The sequence below is a fragment of the Microcaecilia unicolor genome, chromosome 2, assembly GCF_901765095.1.
Source record: "Microcaecilia unicolor chromosome 2, aMicUni1.1, whole genome shotgun sequence".
In the NCBI taxonomy this organism is placed as follows: Eukaryota; Metazoa; Chordata; class Amphibia; order Gymnophiona; family Siphonopidae; genus Microcaecilia; species Microcaecilia unicolor.
Genome location: NC_044032.1, coordinates 536,767,744 through 536,781,010, shown reverse-complemented (window position 1 = coordinate 536,781,010; position 13,267 = coordinate 536,767,744).

Genomic DNA, 13,267 nt, shown 5'->3' with positions numbered 1-13,267 from the left:
GCTCATAATCTGTTTGCACCTGAGGCAAATGAGTCTTAAGTGACTTGGCCAAGATTACAAGGAGCAGAAACTCTGTAATAGGGTAGATACCCCTGTTGGTGTGGCTAGCATGAGGAGGAGCATTCTGAAGCTTGAAGAATGATCCAATGGATTATATGGGGACACTTATTTCTAGGCACATTTTTCAAGCACTTTTTTCACTTTATTGAGGATTCTATGATTATTTGATTACACATGGCATTTTGGTGGTGTCCATCTATGGAACAGCTGAATCATTTATGTGCTCCTCAATCAGATAAGTGGCATTTACTTATGTATAAATAAATTTAAATTTAAGAAATAGAGTTGGTGCAATGATTGAATGAGGGGTTATCAGCTTCTTAAGCGCTTATGAGCTAGGTCAGCTGAGGCCACTATTGAAAACTGAGCACCTGCATTTCATATTATTTTTAAGCATTAGTAATTTTGTATGATATTTAGGATATGCTCTCTCTCTCTCTCTCTCACTCTCTCTCTCTCTCTATATATATATACAGTGCACTCCATTTAAGTGCACGTTGGATAAGTGCATGCTCTGTTTAACTGCATGCCGTACTTCGGTTCCGTTTTTGGCACCATCAATTTCTATGGGGACAAACTTCATTTTAGTGCACCACTGATAAGTGCAAGATTCGCTTATATGCATGGTTCAAGACTGCTTCTCTGCAGGAAAGACTCCGCATAAGCGCATGCATGGAATATGGAAGCCGATTGACGTGTGACAACCAACGAGATTTAAAATTTACTGCCTCTTTAACTGCCACAGGCAGAATAAGCGAAAGAATGTTGTTAGAGCGTACACCAGGATCGTTGTCGCGGTGGCAAAACTGTAAGACTTTAATACTGGCTAAACGAATAGAAGTTCTTAAAAAACTAGAAAACAAACAAAGTCAAGCATCTATTGCTAAAGAATATGGTGTCAATCCCAGTCAAATTTCACATGTCTTGAAGCAGAAAGACCAGCTTCTGGAAGACTGGCAAAACAATACAAATCCACAACGGAAACGAAAACGGGCAGGAAAAGCTGAGGAGGTAGAAGATGCTCTTCTTCAGTGGTTTTCTCGAGTCAGGAGCACACAGTTTCCTGTCAGTGGTCCACTGCTTATGGAGAAAGCTAACCAGCTAGCTGAAAGTCTTGGACTAACTGAATTCAAAGCCACTGTTGGATGGTTGGAAAGATGGAAGGAGAGGAACAACATAAAATTAAAGAAACAGCATGGTGAGAAACAAGAAGCTGATGACTTTGGTGCTGAAAAAAATTGGGTTCTTTCAGTTCTTCCTACCATCTTGAATGAGTTTGCACCTCGTGACATTTTCAATGCTGATGAAAATGGTCTCTACTGGCGAGCGATTCCCGATAGAACACTTGCATACAAACATGCCGAATCTACTGGAGGTAAAACGTCGAAGGACTGACTGACGATCCTCCTTTGCTGCAATATGGATGGGAGTGAGAAGTTGGAACCCCTTGTCATTGGAAAGAGCAAACAGCCCGGTTGCTTCAAGAAAGTTAAGCGACTTCCTGTGTCATACGAGGCTAACGCAAATTCATGGATGACTGGGGAAATTTGGAAGCAGTGGCTAAAGAAGTTAGACATTAGAATACGGGCACAAAAGTGTCAGATTTTGCTGCTTTGTGATAATTGTGCTGCACACAGGGATGATGTCAGGTTGTCTAACGTCAAGGTGGTCTTCCTGCCACCAAACACTACCTCTCTGATCCAACCTATGGATCAGGGCATAATAGCCAATTTCAAACAACATTATCGGGCTCTTGTGCTACATCGTCTGATGAGCATTATGGATGACCAGACTGGCAATATGCAGAAAGAAGCCTGGAATCATGTTACATGGGCAACCACTGTGAACTGCTACAAGCGGGCAAGTTTTGTTAAGGATGTGGAGAGGGACGAAACAGATGCAGCTGTTGCAAACACATCAGATGAGCAGGTTATTGATATCCCAGCCGGTGTTACTGAAGAGGAGTTCCATCGCTACGTAGCTGTTGATTACGATCTACAAACAGCTGAAAACAACACTGATGTCGAGATATGCACCTACACGCAGGCAACGGCTGATGATGGAACAGATGATGAAATGGGCAGCGAGGCACATGCTGACGAAATTCAACAACCTCCTCCTGTCACTTTTGCAAGAGCTGTGGAGAGTCTCAACACCGTGCGGGCCTATCTGGAGGCCACTGGATGTCAGTGCTATGACAGTTTTTACCATCTGGCAGACGTAGTCTATGGAACTCACAGACCCAAGATTGTACAGAGGACTATAACTGATTACTTCAAGTAAGCCTAATGTCAGTTAACGGAGACTGTATACTGTACGTATAATAATAAACAGTACTGTACATATGGAGAATTAAGAGAATGGGTAAATACAGGGGGACCAATTGCAATTTTAACAGAGGATCGGTGTTTGGGGTGGTGGAGGGTGATAATTTTTTAAAAAAGAAATCAGGGGGTGGGGCAATTTTTTCACCAATGAAGGGTGAAGGGATTCGCTCAAGGTTACAAGGAACCATAGATATAGGTTGAGGTGGGCCTGGGTGCAGTGCCCCCTCAAATATGGCAGGTGCTAATAATAAAGGTTCCCCTCCCTCACTGCCAATAGGACTTCCTTACCCTTTGCATCACCCCTTTCAAGGAAGCAGGCAAACTACACCTAGGCAAGGGGTATTAGCAGAATTTGAACCCTGGTTTTCAGCCTGCTTCTTGATGGTTCTAGTGGTTCATTATCTGATGGCAATTTATCTGTTTCTTGAGATCATCTAAATATAATTATACAGTATTATTGCATGAATGTATAAATCTAGCTAATTTAGGGGCCCTTTTACGAAGCTGCATAGGCACCTATGGCAACGCTCGTCAATTCGGAGTTGCCACCCAGCTACTGTGTGACCCGTGCAGTAATTTCATTCTTGACACACGTCCACTATGCGCGCCGGAAAATAATTTTTATTTTCTGGTGTGTGGCAGAAACCGGGCGGTAATCGTCATTCTACGTGTGTAGATGATTACCGCACGATTAACGCGTGAGACCTTACCGCTAAGTCAATGGGTGGCAGTAAGGTCTCAGACCCAAAATGGATGCACGCCAATTTTTATTTCGCCACACATCCATTTTCGGCAAAAATTTAAAAAAGGCCTTTTTTACAGGTGCGCTGAAAAATGGATCTGAATGCACCCAAAACATGCACCTACACTAGTGCAGCCTGTTATTCAGCGCACCTTAGTAAAAGGATCCCTAATCTTTTCCTGCAGACATTTGATATCTTAAAGAAACTGTACCCTCAATGTACTGACAGTTTCTTACAGCTACATTTCCTTTTTCTCAAGGTATAAGCAAGGTTTTAAAGTGTCAAAAATGCTATGAATGGGTGCTATGTCATTGTGCCAGCACTTGGGCCTGGACTTACCTCTCTCTCAGACATGAGCAAATATATTTGTGTATGTGAGAGTGCAGATGTGAATAAAAGGTGTGTTTATATAGGAGAGTCAGTCTTTCTAGAAGGGTGTGCCAGTTGAGTGGAGGGTATTAAAGGAACTTCTTTCATGGCTTCTCTTGCTTAGCACCTACCATCTCCCCCCCACCCCCACCAGACTGTGATGAATAGCTTTTTGGAGGAATATCAGGAGTCCTCCACCTTTGTTCCTGCTGGTGGGGCTGGTGCTTCAATATTGCATTTTTAATCAAGAGAAACAGGCAGATCTCTACAACTTGATTGCCTATTGTGATTTAAAATGTGACATTGAAGCCTTCCACACACACATACACACTCAGAGACAGGATTAAGGGCACAGGACTCCCGCACAGCTTAGAGGGAACATTGGTGTTGGAGGAAATATTTTTTCACTCAACGAATAGTTAAGTTCTGGAACTCATTGCCAGAGGATGTGGTTACAGCGGTTAGCTTGTCTGGGTTTAAAAAAGGTTTGGCAAGTTCCTGGAGGAAAAGTCCATAGTTTGCTAATGAGATAGACATGGAGGAGGCCATTGCTTTCCCTTGGATCAGTACCATGAAATCTTGCTACTATTTGGGATTCTGTCAAGTACTTGTGACCTGGATTGCCCACTGTTGATCTGACCCAGTACAGCTATTCTTATGTTCTTATGTCCTAATATATATTTTATAAAGGGCTCCACATTCGGCAGAGCCTTTTGTAAAATACTATGGAATTAAGCACTTCTTGAATTGAATGTCTTAATTCCAATCTTTACAGTCTATTTAAAAATGGCCCTTGCTATGTATTAGTAAAATGAAATTATTTTAATTACTGTAAACTACCTCAAACACCTTGGGGGGTACAAGTGGGGTATAAATGCCTGTTTAATCAGAATTAAATTACAGTTTTCTGTCTTGTCGTATTTTCTATCTTGTTTGCTATTAGATTCTCATTCTCTTGGACCTGATCTAAAGCCCTGGTGCTCTTCCTGGTACTCTGTCTGCTGCTGCAACCTCCCCTCCTCCAGGTAAACAAAACTTTCATTAAAAAAAATGTATTCATGTAAGCACAGACTAGGATAAACCATATGCAACACCAAAACATCCTTCTCTGCTGTCTTCTGTTATGCTGATATTTCTAAGACAGATGGCTTTATTTTATTTTAAGACTTTTTGAGTTTTTAGTTTGTTTTAATTTGTGCTTATGTCATGTATGTTTGCATTGCACATTTTATTATGTTATGTTTATATTTTATTCAAACTTACCCTTAGATATGTAGATAAGTAGGACATAAGGTTTTATAAATAAATAAGGGCCCCTTTTACAAGTGGCAGTAAGCCCAATGTGGGCTTACCGTTCTCTAAAAAGGAACTACCTCCAGGCTACCACAGCTGCCTGATGATAGGTCCCACCCCCAGCGTGCCATCATATCAGACGCTACAAAAATATATTCATTTTTGTAACGCTGCTGTGAACTTGGTGGCAATTAGGCAGTGCCTTGAGCTGCCCGGTTACTGCTGGGTTACAACAGGAGCCCTTACTGCCACCTCAATGGGTGGCGGTAAGGGCTGTCCCCCGAAATGGCCGCACAGCAAATGCTTCATTTGCTGCACGGTCATTTCTTTAAAAAAAGAAAGACCTTCCTTTTCCCCACTGTGGTAAAAGGGGGCCTTGGTAAAAGGGACCCTAAATAAATTAATCAATTCTTTTGATAGAGATATCCTCACCTAGCATGGTAGATCTCAGCATACAGGAAGTGCACTCCAATCAGCTCCTTTTTCTGTGGTAGCCCTCTGCCTCCTTGACAGCTTCCTGCCCCAGTCTCCTCCTTTTACCTCTACTCTCTGTCTAATAAGCCTCACCGGGATTTCACAATTAATATCACATCCCTCTGTCATGAATTCCTTACTTCTGGGTTTTAGTTTGAGTCTTCTTAGAGCCTTAATTCCCAGTGATATGCTGTTCTCTACACTATTCTTTCTTAAAATGGCCTTGTGATTTTCATTACAACACTCTTGGTATACTTTTAAAATTCTATCCATGTAGTTATAGAATATGGCCCAGTGCGCGTAAATCTGTGCACAGGAATTTATACCGTGTTTTCATTGGTGTAAATGGAGGTGTGCAGTTTTAGGCATTGAGATATCAACCAATTCTATATATCACGCCTAAATCTAGGCACCAGGGGCGTAGCAGCTATGGGGCCCTGTAAATTTGACCCTGGACCCCCCTGCCGACGCCCCTCTCAACCCCCCCCCCCAACGCCGTCTGTACCTTTGCTGGTGGGGGACCCCAACCCCCGCCAGCCAAAATCTTCTTCCTGCGTTTGGTTTCTTCTGAGTCTGACGTCCTGCTGCACGTACAACGTGCAGGACGTCAGACTCACAGAAACAGAACGAAGCCTTGCGATCTGCAGGGCTTCGTTCTGTTTCTGTGAGTCTGACGTCCTGCACGTTGTACATGCAGCAGGACGTCAGACTCAGAAGAAACCAAATGCAGGAAGAAGACTTCGGCTGGCGGGGGTTGGGGGTCCCCCGACAGCAAAGGTACAGACGGCGTTGGCGGGGGGGGGGGGGGGTTGAGAGGGGCGTCGGCAGGGGGGTCCAGGGCCAAATTTACAGGGCCCCATAGCTGCTACGCCCCTGGTGCCTAGATTTAGGCGTGATATATAGAATTGGTTGATATCTCAATGCCTAAAACTACGCACCTCCATTTACACCAATGAAAACATGGTATAAATTCCTGTGCACAGATTTACGCGCACTGGGCCATATTCTATAACTACATGCGTAAATCTGGGAATGCCCACGGAATGCCCATTTTCCCATATCCATGCCTCTTTTGCACTGCGCACATTAGAATTTAGGCATAGATCATTACAGAATACGCGTGAGTTGTGTGCGTAAACTCTATTGCCAATTAGTGCTCATTATTGCTTGTTAAGTGCTGTTATCAATTTTGATTAGCTTGTTAAGCCACTTAAGTTATGTGCATTGTTATAGAATACGCCCGGATTTCAGTGCAGATCTCTAGGAGCACTATATAGAATCCAACAGTTGGTGGGCAACAATGAAGAAATGCACTTTTTTCTAACAAAAGTAATAAGGCAAGAAACCACTTTTATATAGTAATGACTCACCCATCTATAGCAACACTGTGAACAGAATCCGACGTCTACAGAAACAATATTCTGGGACTACAGGAAACCGAATCTCAGGATGTCATATACAGTTATTAATACTGTAATCCCCAAATATTCATCTCTGCTTCCACCACTTTACCTTGCTTAGAGCTTATACATACTGACAGGAAATGAGGTCAGCAGCTAGTTTGTGGCAGGAGTTTCAGGGGCAGAATAATTCCCTTTCTTCAGTGTGAATGATCATATTTTGTTTCTATATAATTGTTGGAACATTATTTATGCTATTATATGTTTTTGTGCTTCTTTAACCTAGCGCTGACCCCACTGTGCTCGGAAAAGGAAGTGGCAATGTCAACTCAATTAATAAATGGAGAAATAACACGAATTTGTTCTTAGTGGGTTGCATGTCTTTTTTAATGGCCCATACACTGACAGATCACCATGGCAAGGTTGCTAACAACCCCCCTGGACCTCCTCTCTTCTTCCCCTCAGAGGACCTTCTCCCCCATGAAGCAGAATGGGCTTGGTCCCAGTTTCACTGGTGGTGGAAAGATGTGAAGGAATATGGGACAGAGACTGAGCTAGCAAATTCTCTGGAATACCAAGGTGGTAGAACACCAATAGCAGGGCCGTGCCTAGGGTCTCTGGTGCCCCCCCTGCAGACTATCAGTTGGCGCCCCCCCTCAGTCTAGCAGAGCAGGAACAGAAGGGAGCAGGCAAGAAAGCCGGACCTCAGGTAAAAATAGCACTGTATGTATCCCTCATTGATAAGTCTCTGACTCTAAAGTTTAGCAATTTCATTAAAGCAAAATGTATTTTCATAACACTTCAAAGATTTCCAACTCAAAATAGGAATGCTAATTCAAAATGTGAGCAAAGTCCTCTTAGTTTCCAAAGATTCTTTTTCTAATCTTCTTTGCACCAAAGGATATAATTCAGAACAAACATTTATCTCTGATCAACTATCTCAGATCAAATATTATTTCAGATCAAATATTAAGGTTTCCTTGCTTACAGTCACTTAAATCTACCTAGCCTTTATATAGCTTATAGGATTTAAACACTCTTAAACTGAAATTCACCCTTTTCTATTCTTCATAAACTTCAAGTAATCCTGAACTATTCAGATCCTTTTCTCACTAGAGAAACCTCAAACTTCAATCTCCACCAACCTCTTTTCACTCATATTTTCTCATTTACCACATAATCAGGCACTCTTTTATAATTTCAGTCAACACACACAGGAACTCACAGCTGCATGTCTCTCTTGGCCAAACCGATGGTCAGTTGCTGTCTCACTCTGTTCCCTTCCCGGCAGATTTCTAACAGAAGCTGATCATCCAATCAGAGAGCTCTATTTGAATGCAGATTAACATACAGACACTGTAATGGGAATTTTTAGTCAAAAACACTAGATAAACCCTTTGTTTTTGGATCAAACTTCACACTTTTGATCAGAGCCATGATCTAACATTAAGTCTTTAAACATTTCCATAATTTTTTATCCATAAATATGCAAATGAGAACCTCCCAAAAACAGACTAATTTGCATATGATTTAAACAAATCTGAGCATATGACAACCAAGTACAGACTCCCAGCACCTGAATTCTGCAATTAGATTTAATGCAAATACTTAAAAAACTTATTTTTAGCACTTTTAAAATTTCAGGTTCTCTTTAATTTGAATGCTGGTCAAGCTCTGAAGCTCACCCTGAGTGATGAGGAGTTATCCCCAACCCAAAGACATATATAGCAATCTGGTTGCATTCTCTCAAATAACTTGAAGAGCCTGCCTGCCTCAATGAATACTGCTGTGTTGCTTTCACTTCCGGTTTGCCATGAAAAGGAGGGCAGGGGAGACAGGAGAATCACAACTTCAGGTAAAGATTTTGCAAGTGAGCGGAAGGCAGGGACGGCAGGGGACAGAAGGCAGGGACGGCAGGGCAGCGGCACCCCTCGAAGGCAGGTGCCCCCCTGCCATGCTTACCCCACTTACCACATTGGCACGGCCCTGACCAATAGGGCACAGGAAACTAGCGTTATTAAATGTTCGTAGTTTCCTTTATTGTGACCTAGATACTGCAGCTTGAGTTATAGAGACCAGATTTAAAATTTCAGCCAAAGTTTGGCATAAAATGGTACAATGGCTAGATTCTATATATGGCGCCTAAAAAAATCAGTACAGAAACATTTCCGCCTAAGCGTATTCTATAAATGGCACCTAGATTTAGGCACGGTATATAGAATACACTTAGTTGATATCCTAGCACCTCCATTTACACCAATAAAAATGTGACGTAAATCCTGGCACATAGATTTAGGCACAGCGGGCCATATTCTACATCAGCGTGCATAAATTTTGGAATGCTCACAAAATGCCCATTTTCCCACCTATAATCACACCTCTTTTTGCTTGTGTGCATTAAAATTTAGGCACAGTGCGTTACAGAATACGCTTAACAAGTTGTGCACATAAATTCTAATTATTGCCAATTAGTGCTCATTATTGCTTGTTAAGTGTTGTTAACAATGCTGATTAGCTTGTTAAGCCAATTAAGTTGCACGCATTGCTTTAGAATACGCTTGGATTTCGGTGCAGAACATTAGCATGCTATATAGAATCTGGGGGGAATTCTCTAAAGTACACCTAAATTTTATAGATTAGACTTAAATTTCCACGTGGTATATAGAATATGCTGAGCGCGTCTCCATGCAACCAAATTTTGTTGCAGCCATTTACACCATGCTTTACTTGATGCCTAAATTAGGCGCAGAATGAGTGTATTCTATAACAACATGCATAGATTTTAGAAATGCCCATGCCCCACCAAGCCCATGGCCACACACCCTTTTCAATTATGCGACTTAGAATTTACATGTGCCACGTTACAGAATACGCTTAGCAAGTTGTGCACCTAAATCTTAATTAATGTCAATTAGTGCTGATAATTGATTGTTAACATTCAATTGGAAGTGCTGATTTGCTAATTAATCAATTAAGTTACATGCATTGTTATAGAATACACTTCGATTTCCACATGGAAATTAAGGCACAAAATATAGAATTTGGGGGTATGTGCATATCTTTGACAGCTCTGTGTATGATTTCAGTGGTCGCACCTAAAAGCCGCATGTAAAGTTTACCTGTTACTTTCCTTTGTAGAATAGGCTTCTACGAGGCGCTCTATTATTGAATTGCCTTTTGTTTGGTCAGTTTGATACAGTTTTGGAATATTAGTCAGAACAACTACTAATGGTTCAATTTCCTCAAAAATCATTTTGAACCTTTTTCTAAAAGTGCACAATTTATGAACCATGCAAACAATGTTTTTGCACATAATTAAACAGTGGAATTTGTTGCCAAGGATATGGTAAGGAAGACCAACAAAGTACATAAGTACATAAGAACATGAGTATTGCCATACTGGACAGACCGAAGGTCCATCAAGCCCAGCATCCTGTTTCCAGCAGTGGCCAACCTAGGTCACAAGTACCTGGCAAGATCCCAAAAAAGTAGGACTCAAAAGAGAAAAGGGAGTAGTTTCTGGATCCAGTTCCATAAAGATTGGAAAAGCCATTGGTCATCCTTGGAAATAAACTACAGGAAATAGATCTGCTTTTTTGGATCTGCCACTACTTATAGATGAGTAGCCTAGTGGTTAGTGCAGTGGACATTGATCCTGGGGAACTGAGTTCAATTCCCACTGCAGCTCCTTGTGACTCTGGGCAAGTTACTTAACCCCCCATTGCCCCTGGTACAAAATAAGTATGTGAATATATGTAAACCGCTTTGAATGTAGTTGCAAAAACCTCAGAAAGGCAGTATATCAAGTCTCATTTCCCTTATAAACAAGATTGGCCATTGTCAGAAACAGAATGCTGAGCTCAATGGACCTTGGTGTGATTCAGCATGGTTTTTCTTTAGTTCTTATGGTATAATCTTTGTTGCAAAACTATCGTTAGAATTTCATTCTTTGTTTTGAGGAAAATCAGAATATTTCACCCTTAGTTGGAAAAGAATGATTTACATCTGGTGATACTGATGGTTTATTTTCATTTTTTAATTGGTTAAACACAAGAGACCCCAATTTACATTTTAAGATACACCATCATCATAGAGAAATCCCTTTCTTGGATATTTTAATTTACAAAACCTCATATTGTTTCAAAACCACAATTTACAGAGAACCCACTGATAGGAATAATTATTTACATTTTACCAGTTTTCACAATCGGTCACTTAAAGAAAATCTACCATACTCACAATTCTTAACATTACGTAGGTTATGTACAGACTTTGATGACTTTCAAGACAAATCTATAGGCATTTCAAAGAGATTCACAAATAGAGGTTATCCTCATAAATGTGTTAGTCAGAGTCTTACAAAGGCAATAGAGAAAGACAGAAATTACCTTTTGGACTGTATTGTTGATAAACCAAGACCAGACTTAGTGTGCACACTTAAATTTTCACAATTTTTAGGAGGCTTTAAGAAAATCATTAGGAAAAACTGGAATATTCTTGAGATACATGAATGCTTCATAAACAAGTCACCAGTTATAGCATACTCAAGAAATCAAAATTTGAGGGCATTCCTAGTACCATCAACCCTTCCAGAATTAGAAGCTGTGAGACCCAATGATAAGGGCCACAAAATGTGTGGACGGTGTTCAGTTTGCAAAAACTCTTTAACTTTGACATCCTTTGTTTGTCCCAATACTAAAAATACCATCGTGCTGAATCATTTCTCAGATTGCAACACAGCTGGGGTCATTTATATTATTATATGTCCTTGTGATTTACTCTATGTAGGGAAAACTAAGAGGGCTATTAAAACTAGAATAATTGAACACAGGGGTTGTATAATAAGGAACATTCAAAATGCTCCATTAGTTACGCATTGGTGACAGAAAGATCATACAATAGCTGACAAAGTTTTTTGTAATTGAAAAGATACATACAACATGGTGTTGGGGCAATAAAGATGTTAGGCTGCTACGAGAGGAACAAAGGACAATATACACTTTGGATACAATTGCACCCAATGATCTCAACACAGACACTGATTTTGCACCATTTCTATAAAGTGAGTTTGTTTACTGCTAGCTATTATCTTTTATTCTTGTAAGCGTTACCCAGATCCGATTCAATAGTTTGGTGTTTTTATGACCCCTTTTGTTTTTGTAGTATTTTTATTTTTTTGTATTATTTTATTATTATTGTTTTTTTTTTTATTATAGAGATATATATACACTTTTTTAGTTTATTATTCATATATGCACAAGACTGTATTCAACATTTACTTCAGTATTTTTAATTTTTTTAATTTTTATGTTTATATTTTTTAATTTTTAAGGCTTAATTTTTGATTTTGATTTTATCTTTTTGTATTATTTTTAATTTTTATTATTTATTTATTTATTTTATTATTTATTTCTTTATTTTTTGTAAGTTTTTAGCTCCTTAAAACTCGACACAGCTGTGTTTCAGCCTATGTGGCCTGCATCAGGAGTCTATTTACAAAATAACACATAAAATCAATCAGTAAAACAAACCTATAAACAAATTAACCATATATTGACACGGTAGTAGTAAATAAATATAAATTGGATGAAAAATGCCTATTCATGATCACTAGCAATAAACTGGAGGGAAAGAAATCCATAGATGGTTATTATTTCCAAACTTTGGATCTTTAACTTAAAGCCATGGAAAGGAGAAGAAAGTAAACTACTGGATTTCTTTGAATGGTTTAACAGACAGGATTCCAACCTACATTTTAAAATACATTATGATAAATATGAGATTCCATACTTAGACATACTCATTTCAAAAACTTCATATCAATTCGTAACCAAAGTATATAAAAAAAACCTAATGATAAAAATAACTATTTGCATTTTCAAAGTTTCCATAACCATAGCTTGAAAACAAACCTTCCATATTCACAATTTTTGAGACTTTGACGTCTATGCACTATCTTTGAAGATTTTGAATTTCAAGCAAAATTGATGTCAGAATGATTTAAGTAAAGGGGTTATCAAAAAAAGTGTATTGAATCTCTCTATATAAAAGGCAACCCCAACGTTCTGAAGCCTCCACGGAAGTTGAGGCGCCCGAGATATCCGGTGTGCCCTGGAGTGTCTGCACCGCCCTCGCGTCAAAACGTCATGACGTCGAGGGCGGAGCTATAACACTCGAGGGCCGAAACGCGAGGCGAACGCGAACCCCGAACAAGTAACGCAAGTAGCTCCGAGGGACGGAGGGAGGGGGCCCCTTGCTAGCGCCTGTTTCATTGTACTCAGAAACGGGCATTTTTCCCTAGTGTCTCAATAAAGCAAGAGCACAAGATAGAAGCAATTTGTTGAGCCCAAAGACTCATAAAGAAACACCAGACCTTATTTGTACTCTAAATTTTTCCAGGTATTCAAACCAATTTCGCAGAGCTATATTAACAAAATTGGCATATTTTAGAAACCCATCCATGTTTCCATGATAAACGTCCGGTTATAGCTTACTCTCGTAATAGGAATCTTAGAGAATATCTAGTTCCTTCCAGGTTACCAGAAGAAAGTAGTACAGAAGAAATATTCTCTGGACATACCGTTTGCGGCAAATGCACAAT